Here is a 12,623-nt window from a genome sequence, read left to right as displayed (position 1 = left end):
GAATCTCTGCAATGAAGGATTAAGACAGCTCTGAAAGGAAAAGGGGCTCCAGGCCAGAACTAGCAATGTGTGGTATTGCATATGTCAGAATTATAACAAAAAGTTGCTCTAGTAACAAACCAATCAGCGATTAGTTTTTGGTGCTTATCTATTCGACCTGAAACCATTATTAAATAAAAATGAATGACAAACAGGAACAGAATATTAATCCAAATCTTCTGATAATGAAAACAAATGGAGATCGCAGCTCATAGTATTTGTAATTGCTTTAAAAGGATTCCCTTCATATGGCACTCGTCTCACGAGCTACTGCACTTACTTGATTGAAACAAGAAATGAGCCTGGCACATACATCCCACAATTGTTTATCATGTCTAATCCGATAAAGATCCAGATTACAAACTTGTGAACATTTTCTATTAGGAAAAACAAATGTGGAGACTGCTGAGGCTTGGCACAGGTGCACGCTCGTAGCTCTTTCTAGTTAGAGCTGATTTCAATATTTGTTTAGTAATTATGATGAAAAATCTTCAACAGCTGCTGCGGTTTTTTTAAAATATAAAATAATAAGACGCGTGGTGCAGATCTTCAATGATTAAAATGAGGTACTACAGGATTAGATGGGAATAGTCTCTTGATTTAGAGTTGTTTGAATTGCATTATGTAACTACGAACCCATCCACTGTTTGGCAATCTTTTATAGCCAATCGATACACATTTTCAGTATCTGGCAAAAACACAGAAACCACAGTGAAACAACAAGGATTTGATCAATCTTCAAATGGAATGAATCCGGACAATGGGGTATTGATTTACTTTTGATGATGAATGAGTTTCTGAGCAAAAAACCCAGCAGTGAGAGGCAGTGCATTTTATCTGTATTGAAAGGATGGTTAGAAAGTTAGATTATCTAACTGGTTATTTTTAGTAAGTTGCCAAATTATGTCTCATACAGAAAAGCTTTATGTGATCTTTCAAAAGACATGTCAAATACACTTTAAAGTCTGTATTTATCTTAGTTTCTTTCCCAGCTGACGCTACAATTTCAATGCAATGTCTCAATTTGAGCTCTGCGAGGATCCTTGCCAAAACAGTAAAAGCACAAAATAGCAGCTTTAAGATAGAGTTGGACAACTTATGCAGTTACTTCTCCTGACTTAATTTCCCTGTGGAGTTTGACAGGAAAATTGTGAGACGAGACAACCGGTTCAGGTTATCTGACAGTGTGCAGCAGGAAAACGCACAGCAATATCCATCCCTCTTGCTGCTGATTCCTATCAAAAGCTGAAGCTCAGCAAGCCTCTTCAGAGACTCCGAAATGAAAACCTCCTCAAAGCGAGCTAAAGTTCACACTTCCAGCCAAAGAGGCACACTTCGCTTGGAAAAATACCTCTATCCTCTCAATTTCCTTTAGAAATAACAAACACTAGTCTCAATGACAAGGTTGTTTACTATTGAAATCTCAAACCATTATTACCCCCTTGTTATTTTCTTCAAAAAAAGGCCTGTGTTTTTCTTCCACTAGAGCCCCCTTTGAACAATGGAGACCATTTTTCCCTTTCAAATGCTGGAGTTCCTCTAGAGGTAAATCTGTCAGCAATGGGCCAAAACAAAGAAAGAGAAAACAGGAAGGTGTGGACACCCTCCAGCACCAACCCGGCTCAACTATTAATATCAACTTTCATGCCTAAGATCCTCAGCACCTCAGGCTGTGGAGAGTGTGATTTCCATGAACCAAACAAGGCCTGTGACAGCGTAGGCAGGTGACAGCTTGACACACTTATATTTAGCTTGGTAAGCATGCTAAAGTGAATGCCTTCAGACTCCAGAATTGTTGAACTACTGCTATCAGTAATGAAAATTTAGTCTCAAAATGTATTCAACTGTAGCCCACCTTGTGCTATTTACGTCCAATCAATAAAATCTTGTTTCTCAGTGTTCCAAAGGCTGGGGTTATCAGCACACAGCACAGCCAGAGCCAAAGCTGAAAACACTTCCCAGTACAGGAAAACGCCTGCAGCGTGCCAACCTGGTGAGCAGAGGGAAGGCGTGGCCTGCCTTGTGAGGGTGAGGTAAGAACTGCACTCACCACCAGCCTGGTGTCAGTGAGAGGCCAGGCTCTGGCTCAGACAGCCTGCCAGAGTCCAGCCGGCTCAGCCTGGCTCCCTCTGGGTCCTTCCAGGAAGAGCCAGCATGATTCAGAGCTTCCTGATCCAGGAGAACGAGGTTCTTCCACTCCCCCAAGAACGTGCCCACGAACACGCCACACACACACCCACACACACACACACACCCATCTCCCTGTGGACGATGAGACGGCCAACTCCGTGCTGTTCTTGGGCTTACATTGGGTGGAAGCCAAGTCAAACAACATGTTGATAAAGTCCAGAGCAGAGTGGTGAGAGGAACACAGAGAAAGAGAGTGAAGGGTGTGCTGCAGCAGACATGAGATTCACACAGCCTTGAACATTTACGGATGATTCCAGATTGTCGAACGTTTTGTAGTTTTGACAATCAATTTGTTTGGTAATGTGTTCAAAGAAAAAGGGAAACCTAATTGCTGAAACACGGTAACGTGATATGTGTGGCCAGAAAATTCATGTTTTAAATCAACTCAGTCATTCAACTCAACTCAAAGGCAAACTGTAACATTACTACAAACCCTGTGCACTGCAAACATCCACCACTGTATAAATACTGACTTCCTAGTTCACCTGCCATCTGATGTATTTGGCGCACACAGTTTTCACCCACTGATTAAAGTGGGTTTGCTTGCCATTTATTAGATCATCTGACTGATGTTATACATTATATAACTAACATCAGTGGTGCTCATAACTACAAAAAAACTCATGCATTGTAATTAACGGATATTTTCCTTTAAATGCAGCATCAGCAGTGTGGTTTGTCTGCTCCCACAGCAGTTTTACTGGCTACATTTTGGAGAACCACAGCCAATAATTGACTAACAGGAGAGCTTTTCAGCCCCCTCGGAAGGGCTTGCAACACAAGGTTGGCCTACCTCTCTCTTTACCACCACATCCTATCATTTCAAGCTCTACTAATATGCCATGCTTCAAGGGACCAGGACTGACAGACACACATACAGACACACACGGCTCAGTCAATTAGTACTGGCCCAACCTTGCAGCTGAGAGATAAATGGTGTAGAGTCTCAGCAGGCTTTTGCGTGAAGCTGTGCTCCTTGTCCGCCGTATGTAGAACAGCTCTCTGGAGGCCGGCTAGCCCCAACGCCATGAAGCGATGTGGCAAGCGCAAGGCTGAGGAGGGCCTCAAAGTGCTCAGGCTTGTATTAATATATGACCACAAGGATTCTGAACTCCCTAATCAGAGCTAGTCTGAAAAGCTAGAGAAATGAGAGGCGGTGAGGTTTTCTGTTGGGGTGTAAAGCTCTGTACAGAATTTCAGGTCATTCCACTTACACCTCATTAACCATTTTTATGTGCAGTATGCTTATAACCCGTCTACTGCAAGAGATCTAATGCAAGTGACCAAGATTTTTTTTTGGGCTGGAGTGCGGATGAAGATGGCAACTCAGATTGCATTTACACTGAGCCAGCTAAATCTGAAAATGCTGTTTAGCGTGTGTAATAGTGGGGTTTCTGTCCACATAACGCATGCAAACAAGGTAACATCTACATTTGTTCTTTTTTTAGTAAATACACAAATCCCAGCCATCATCTAGTAAAGAAATTCTGCTCTCCTCATCTCATTGTTCTCATTTACATATATTCCCATCTTCTGTAGCGAGAGCTCATCGAGAATAAAATTGTAAGTTTATTAAGGGTTCATAAAAGCTGTCCCTGCTCTGCTGCATTGCATCAATCAAACATCAGATTTACGATTTTCTTCAGTGAGGACAGGAAAATCCGCTTTTCCTGTCTTGAAGAAATGTGAAGTCTGTGGGGTCCAGCTTCATCTAACTGAAAGCTCCACCACAGTTTCGGTGTAATCTTGAAACTATCAGGTGGGGATCATCTGTTCTTCAGTAGCCACACTTTACCATTGAAGATTTCCAACAGGCTTTATGTCATCAGATCATTTTAACATAGCTGATCTCACACCACAGCTACTGCTTACAGATGCCCATTTTGAGCTGTGGTCATAGCAAGTTTTAGTCAGCTCATTAAAAAACCATAGCACTTTTGAGTGGTTGATCCCCCATTTAAAATGATTTCTTGGGCATTTCAAAACTGCTTCCATCATTTGATCAATTTTATCATTCTTTTTTTTCTATACACAAACACCTTTCTCACCCCGGCTCAACCACATACACAAATCTTCATAGCAGCACTCAGTCCAGAAGGACTCTCAAATAAGAAATAAAGATTGCCATTTCTGCACAAAATTTGTCAATACATGCTCCTAATGTGTATTTCATTTTTTGTGTTTAAGAAAAAAAAACAGCGTCCTTAATCCAGTGAGCTACAGAAGTAGGATTAGAAGACTTTCATTCTAGAAGAAGGCAACATCTGGCCAGTGAAGCCAAAAATCTCTTCCTGTGTAAAAGGCGGACTAAGGGTCCCAAACATGGTAATCAACCAATCAGAGGAATGGAGTGTCAAGTGTAACAGGATTAAAGACGCATTAAAATAACCAGTTCAAATGTTATGCAGTTGTGGACAGGAAAAAGACAAACTTCTATATCTGGGTAAATATCAAAGTCTTGATGGAGAATAATGAACCTTATGTAAACTGTAAACTGAATGAGTGGAAGGCAAGCAAAAGATAAGAATTTGTTAGTATTATGAATAACCCCCTGCCACCATTCCTCGTTAACGATGGCTGCCGTTTTTCAGACATTCCTTTAAAGTACAGTTCTGACCACCTGCATTTGTGCATCTCCAACACGTACTGGATCTCCTCCATTATGTCAAAACGCTGACATTGAATTTCGTTTTAAGGAAGAAGATCCAAGAAGGCAAATTTGGCAAGTTGTGACTTAATGTTGTGTTGTTAACAGGTGTGCAGTTTTCCCTTAGAGGCTGCCGATGCTACAGCAGAAGTCTGTGTTGACAGAGACATTCATGATGCATGACCCTGATCTCCTGTTCATGCCTCTTTAGGGATGGGACACTAAACAGTGCTGTCTGGTTGGCTGGCATGAAAGTTGTCTCTCTGTGCAAGGTCAGAGATAATTCCACAGATTCACATATGCAAGTGGTAAGAACAGAGAGATTTAAAAATAGCAGCTATGCTGGAAGTGGTCCAGAAGTGCACAAAGAGACAACCTTGAAAGGGAGCTCTGCAGTCAGATGGAGTCACAGGAATGTTTAAATATTACCAATCACAATAGCTCAAACATGTGACAATAGGAACACCATGTGTGTTGACTTTCAAAAACACAGGTGACCACAGACTACAGGACTTCCTAAATTCTCATGTGAAATTCAAGCTTCTGAGCTGTCCATGGACCCACTGGAGACGTTCGTGTTGGGAATAACAGCAGGAGATTGTCTCAAGCAGCCAAGCTGGAGCCAGATGGAAAAACAAAGTTTTTCAATGTATCCAATCTGCAGAATGTTCGGTAAAATATCCATGTCTGAATGAGAAAAAAGATTGGTGCATGCAGAAGGGCACAATAAATGGAAAAAATGGGTTGTTAGCTGTAATTATTTTAGTGCGGACATGGTCTCAGTGGGAGGTGAGCCTGAGCAGAAAGTCCAGTATCCACTGATGTAGTAAAACAGGTGGATAAGCTGCATTATCTGTAACAAGATGACAATCCTTTTAAGACCCGACCCATCTCAGTAACAGGCGTTTCCCCCCAACTAGTGCATGCTGACATGTTATATATGGCTCTCACTCCCCACTAACTTTTCACAAGATGCCAATCCTATCAATGCGCACACACACACACACACACACACACACACACACACACTTTTAAATCAACCTCCAATCCCAGCAGGGCGGAGCACATGCAGGTGTTGTGTTTGTGTGGGAGCATGAGTCCAACCACTGACAGCAGGATAGGGAAACACACACAAATGCACAAACACAATCTCGCGCAGCAAGGTGAAAAATTACAGCGGGGAGGTACGCATGGCCTGGCGGATTAACTGCGGAATAAAAGTGCTGATGGGCAACAAAAGAGAAAAAACAGCTATTCATCACCCTGGCACAGGATCAAACTCACACACTTCTCAAATGCCCGCCTTGAGTTATTGTACAGCGTGGCTCTGGTGGCAGCTCCACAGATAAAGCTGCCCTACCTGAATTGATGAGAGTGCGGAAGCATCCACTCTTTCCAAAGATGGAGCATGTCTCTGCATCTCCTCAATACTAAAGTGCGAGAAATCAGTTAAAATGCATTTAATAGATAGTGTGGGATTTGTTTTGTTTTTTACTTTGTGTGACTGCTTTTAGGTATCATCAAACATGTGGCTGCGTTGTAGGAGCTCTCACGAACAAAAGCAATCTCTATGCTGTTGTCGCGTTTCTGCTGTTCCTGCATTTCTCTGAACCTGACATGTGAGGAACTTAAATCATATATTCCATAACCAAACACCAAACCTTAACCTCAATCCATATAACCACCTCTAAAATAAAGAAAAATAACAAAGACAGATAACAAGTGCTTGATGGAAAAGCAGGCCAGCCACTCAGCTGAAACAGCTAGAGAGAGAGTTTAATCAAAGTGGTAAATGCTTCAAGTCAACCTTGTAGAAAAAAACTAGTAAGTCCAGTCTTTGTGAAGGAGGTCCAAAGCACTTGCACAAGCTTCAATTTATTCAACCCAATAAATAAATATAAGTTTAAATCTAGGGGTAAATGCTAAAGATTAAGCAGCCACAAGACTAAAGTTGGGGCAATGAACACTACTACAATGCCAGTGCAGGGGCTCTATATGCTGCTATTACACAATATATTTAAACACATGTATAAAAAATATGAATGTATTTATATAACCAGAGGAATCCTTTCAATGAACTTTTCAGTCTACTAGTTTCTATAATATATTAAAATGTTGTACACCACTCTCTAAACCACTCACAATTATTTCAGTGGCACAGACACTGCAAGTTCATTGGAGTCACAATAATTTTGGTCATGTCATATTATCCAACCACTGCATTCCCTAAAAATAATCCACATGCTCTTTGGTGACCATTATATGACTGATTGTATATCAAGAACATGAATTTGAGGAAACCTATTCAGGAACACTCATAAGTAACATTGTCAAAACTCTTCTTTTGTGTAACTAATGACCAAAATCTAGAGATAACCTCTTTGCATTGATGCAAAACTGAGCAAATCATCACTTCTGGGATGCTGAAACCAAAATTTGAGTAACATAGTTTGTCCAACTTCGCTGCGGGCAACTACAAGTGACAAATAAAGGCTTATTCATAGATGCTTCAGCTACTTGACTAATTTTCTAGGCACTAACATAAACTGAAGAGAAGTTTGGCAAACTTTACACTGCAAGCTGCCATCTGTTACAGTTAAGCGTCGCCTTTGAAAGACCAATCAAAGCATAATTTATCAACCATCAACACATCAAAGGCGGCCAGTAAACCATTATTATCAATATAATGTCATAAGCTTTATCTACAAATTTAGTATTAGTGTTCCGCATTTTAAACGCATCTAGTGTAGGATGAAAAGGGTACATAAAGATGTGCATATCTCTGTATTAGTGCAGGAAAAAGTCAATGAGATCTCCTGAGAGTACACAGTCCCTAACACAACGGACGAGGACACGAATCATGGCATTGTATTTACACTAAAGTCACACTGACCACCTCATGATTTAGGTCAGTTGAGCTGTCTGAGCAGCAGTGACACAGACCTCATGAAAACATACACAAAAACAATTTTTACACTGTTTAAAATCTAAATCACCAACCCACAGATGTTTGGTTTTTTTGTTGGTATTTTTTTTTAAAAGGAAACCATTGCTGTCAGAGATTTTTTTTTTCTTAATCAGGCATGAGAGTTGACAGTGGCCTCCATTTCAACTCACTGGGTCACAGGGGTCGTCACGCCTTTTAAAGTGCAGAAAAGCCCTTGTCACTGCGCTAGGTTTCTCTCCTGTCTGCCACAAAATGTCTCCTGACACAAAGCCCTCGCACTCGTATCAGTGCACTCCCACAGCACTGCCAACAAATGTGACCTCCTTTTTTCCTCCCACTGCTAAAGTAAAACAGAAAAAAAAAAAACCTTAACTCACCCCTACCTTGCCAACTGAAATAAAATAAATGAAAACAATGTGCTCTGCAACTCTGCCAGACCACATAAAGAAGTAGGTTTTTTTTTCCTCTTTCTGCTAACTCCAGCTCGAGAGTTTCCATGTAAGAGTGAAGGTGACGGCTTCAACTTTATATTGAGTTGTGTTCAAGGCCTGGGGGGAAATGCTTTTCAGTGTTTATCTTTGGCTGGCTGGTCTTAGCCAAGGCCTCTGAAACACTGCAGAAACCCAACGCTGCCACTGCTCAAACCTGAAGGAAAACAAAGCAGAGCTTGCAAAGTGATGGCATGCCTTTGAACACAGAGTTACAAATGTGCAAAATATTTGTTTTGGGTTTTTGTACCAGATTGAGATTAATTAGACCTTTCTGCTTGAGCTGCACTTGTAATTTCAGATGACTTAATTGAAATGTCAGAGCAAAATGCCTGTTAGTGTAGTTTGTTAACTACAGTTGTTTTTCTTCATACACGCTCATAATCAAATGATTTTAGCGGGGCTCGGCTATTCACTTAATTGTTCCAGTCATTTATCAAGCACATACCAAACATTCATTGGTTCCAGCTTCCCAAATGTGAACATTTGCTGCTTTTCATCATTTTCTTTTCACTTCCTACCAACACAGAGAACATCTTCTCTGACAAAACATGCAAGTTAAACACATTACTTTGACGAGTTCTGCAACCTTGTGCTCAACGTATTTCACATGTTAACTGCAGCTCTACATTTCAGGTACTTCTGCATACGCTATGTGGTATAATATGCAAACAATGCCTTCTGAGGTGTGACCTTATCCATCTGCTCACAAAAGCATACAACAATCCTAGAGCACTAACACATGCCACCCCCACACACCACACACAGAGGTCTGCCCAGAATAAATAAGTGCACACAGAGCAGGGCCCCATTGCCCTGCAGAAGCCACTTCACCGGTTGCTTTAGTAGCCAGCATTTCCCCCCGAATTATAAAAGCGCAAGGCTTAAGTCAGCAGGGAGGTTGGGGAGGGGTTGGCCCCTCGTGGGGATGACCTTAGTGAACTTGGTGATGGGGGGTGATGGCAAGATGTGACCGCAGGGCGAGGACCAGGAGAGTTTAGAATGGAGGTAGGGAGAAAGATGGAGCGTTTGAGCGTACTGGGCTGTTGTGCTGGCATCGACCAAGCTTGGTGATTTTTTTTCCTTGCTGAAAAGAGACTCAAACTGTTGAAACTGCAAGAATTACTTGCTGAAGACGGACACTCTTTCACCTAAATTAACTTCCAAAGAGCTGAGGAGAAGAGCTGGGGGTGGGGACAGTTTGTAGAGTAGGTGACAGGCAGAAGTGTGTGTGTGTATGTGTGTGTGTGTGTGTGTGTGTGCGTGTGCGTGTGAGTGAGGAAAGAGGCTCGCAATCTCTGCAGAGAAAATGAACAAATCCACCCCGCACTGCATCTGCATCACAGTGAATGCATGAAACGCATGAATTATTGCACAGAGCGGGTTGAATTAACTCAATATATCAAGCCAGGCCAAATAGTTCAGGGGTGAGGGGCTGTGTGCCTAAGCTGATGAGGGGGAGAGGGGAGTGCTTGTCATAGGGAGAAAGAGGAAAAAATAAAGTAACTCAACATTTCTATCTCCACCCATTAAAGTCAACCACTTCTCCCTCTCCAGTGTCATAAAGCTGTCAAATGGATCTCTGATTTATTCTGCCCTTGCCCAGGCTCCTGTCCTAACTATCGCAAGCCTCCAATTATTATTTTTTTTTGTTGCTCTTCATCCCTTCCTTGTAAATGTAATGAGATTGCAGCACTGGAAACTGCTGACTCCTGTTAATGCACAATTCCTTAATAATACCGAAAGCTGGCCGCAAAAGCAGAGAGAAGATTCATGCTCACCCAGTAATAGCATTTTAAAGGTGCAGTTTTGTCAGGGATGTAATTAGCATTATTCACTGCAACATTTATTTAGTTTTTTTTACATCTGAACACTGCAGACTGACCAAAAATTCAAACTGGCTTAAGTAAACGCAGAGTGTAATGTATGAAAGACTCCTTTGTGACAAATACAATTCTAGATGCCATCAGCGCTGCATCCATTTGCCCACCTACTCTTCACCCACTCAGCTGCTCCTCTTAACAGAGACGGATTTGATTTAGGTGTGAGCAGCTGTCAAGAGAAGTCCAGGGAAAAAAAAACAAAAGAAAAAAATGTCACTATTTATAAGAGGTAAGATAATGAGGGGATCAGATAAGATAAAAAAGATTGCAGTAATTGCATTTGGCCAGAGATACTTTACAGCATCCTAACCTGCAAACAAGGTCAATGGCGCAGGGCTAATTGAGTCAAGATTTTAATTGCCCTAATCATAACTTTCAGAAATATCCAGCGCACAAAAAGAGACAACCGCCTACTGGCTGTGTCAATTGGTGCGATCCGAGTTGACCATTATGGGTGGGCTGCAGGTGCACAGCAAGAGGTATTAAATAGAACTGGTCAAATCTGAGCGCAGCTGGCAGGTGTTGGTGTGGAGGGAGTTTATTACCCTATAAACTATCTGAGACAATTCACTCACACTGTCTTCTGTGGGCAGCAAAAGCCCCGATTCAATTACTGCTGAACCTCAACACGGAGAGCCCTAAGAGACCGGTGAGGCTCGACTCATTGTTCTCCGTGTCACCTTCCTAAGCAGAAAGTACAATGCTGAATGCTCCAACTCGGCTGAAGAGAAATGAAAGAAAACTCCGCCAGTTGTAACCCAAGACATGAGCATACCTCTCGGAAATCAGAAGATTTGTGTGTTCACATGGGTGACTAATAACCCTTTTGTCTGCATAGAAAGTAGACTCGAGCAAGCTGCTGTGATTGACTGACATGTTTAGGACAATTACAAGCTTAAGGAAGTGAGCGTTTCCTGCTTGTTTTGTTTGTCCTTTGTTTGTGTACATGGAGAAGATTCATTAGGCCTCTGCATGGAGGATTTGAGGTCTGCGGAGCGAGAGGGACCCAGCCCAATTGAAGCATGTCAAATTAGGAAGAGAGGGAAAAAAAAATCAAACCACTGCTACTGGGACTCATTAGAACCTCAACAAACAGTATTTTGTTGTGTATGTGTCTCTGCTTCTGTGTGCATGTACTAATAAAACAGAGGGGTAGCGTTGGCTTGTGTGGGGGTTTTTTTTAAGTTGTTTTCATCATAGTTTGTTTTACGAGGCACCGAAGCTGAGAGACTCTCCAAACAACTTTAATGAAAGTGAGGATCCAGCGGTCTCGTGGGAACAAAAGCGCTAAGAAAGAACTCCAACAGAATAACCGACGCACTGCGAAATTAAAAGCATCAGGTGACTTCAGGAAAATACCCAAGTTTCCTGGCTTTGAAAAAACAACAAGGACAGACAGAGTCACTGATACAAAGCAGTAGCCTTTCAGTGAAATGCTGGGCTGGCTCAATAATAAACATCTCTAGATGAGGTAATAAAAGTCAATCCTTGTTTAAACATGGTGGCTGTTCTGTTTTCAACACCTGTGTTTCACTCAGCGTGGCTCCTGGCTATTTTGCACGTTTATAATTAGATAAATGTGAAGTGTGTTAAACATTTCTGCATAATAATGTGAAATTATCACAAAACATTCTTTGTGTAGCACACACGCTGATATACACATGTACCTTATTCAGGCATTTCCTTAGCAAAAAAGGAAATATACTCCTTGTAATCATAGAAAAACTGCAGCTGATGCATCTTTAGTACCCATAATGAAATAGAATAGCCAGCTAAGACGTACTTACGAGAGGTACTTAAATTATATCCATCACATTTGGATGATTCTAAGAGTTACTGAGTGCTAAGCTATATAAAGTGGTAGAGTTATATGGAAATGTAAAAAAATGTAGGCCTCCACCCACTCCTCCCACGATTTTCTTGTTACATAAGGAAGCAAACATAGGGAGGAATGAGTGAAAAAGACAGCAACTACAAACTTTTGGAATTCTAAATGTTTTTGAAGATAAGCTAAAAAGCTGTTACAAGACTAGCAGTTAGCATAAAGTGCAGCTTCAGCATATACACTGTTTATAAAAATGGCCAGTACTACCGTGATGTCATCCTATTATTTATGGATCGATGTCAGCTTTGACTACCTTTTTTCCCTGTTTTTATCGAAAGTCACCATGTTTGAAAGAGCGATATATTTTCAGGTAATGCTAGCTAGCTTGATTAGCAGTTAGCAAGGCACATCCTATAACTATATGGATGCAATTAACAGACACAGATATCTAAGTAGTTGCATTAAATGCTCAAAGAAAGCATTTGATATAAGTTAGCTGATGTTTCTTTGGCTTTAGTTGTGAATTTTAACATAGGAGACTACATTTCTCAAATTTCGGAAAAAACGATATGTTGCATGGTGGTGCAGTGGTTATCACTGCAAG

General features: G+C 41.3%; 1 protein-coding gene across 4 annotated transcripts in view; it reads right to left on the bottom strand.

Moving 5' to 3' along the window:
• ctbp2l (C-terminal binding protein 2, like) overlaps window positions 1-12,623 on the bottom strand; it is a 97,048-nt gene that overhangs the window by 62,059 nt on the left and 22,366 nt on the right. Inside the window, exon 2 of one of the 4 annotated variants that reach the window (XM_085169927.1) lies at window positions 2,090-12,616. The exons of the other annotated variants lie outside the window; for them this stretch is intronic. The gene's annotated coding sequence lies outside the window, so the exon portion shown is untranslated. The remainder of the gene's footprint in view (window positions 1-2,089; window positions 12,617-12,623) is intronic. 4 annotated transcript variants of the gene reach the window in all.

Source organism: Neolamprologus multifasciatus, chromosome 8, assembly GCF_963576455.1.
Source record: "Neolamprologus multifasciatus chromosome 8, fNeoMul1.2, whole genome shotgun sequence".
Lineage (NCBI taxonomy): Eukaryota > Metazoa > Chordata > Actinopteri > Cichliformes > Cichlidae > Neolamprologus > Neolamprologus multifasciatus.
This window is presented reverse-complemented; position numbering and strand designations above follow the sequence as displayed.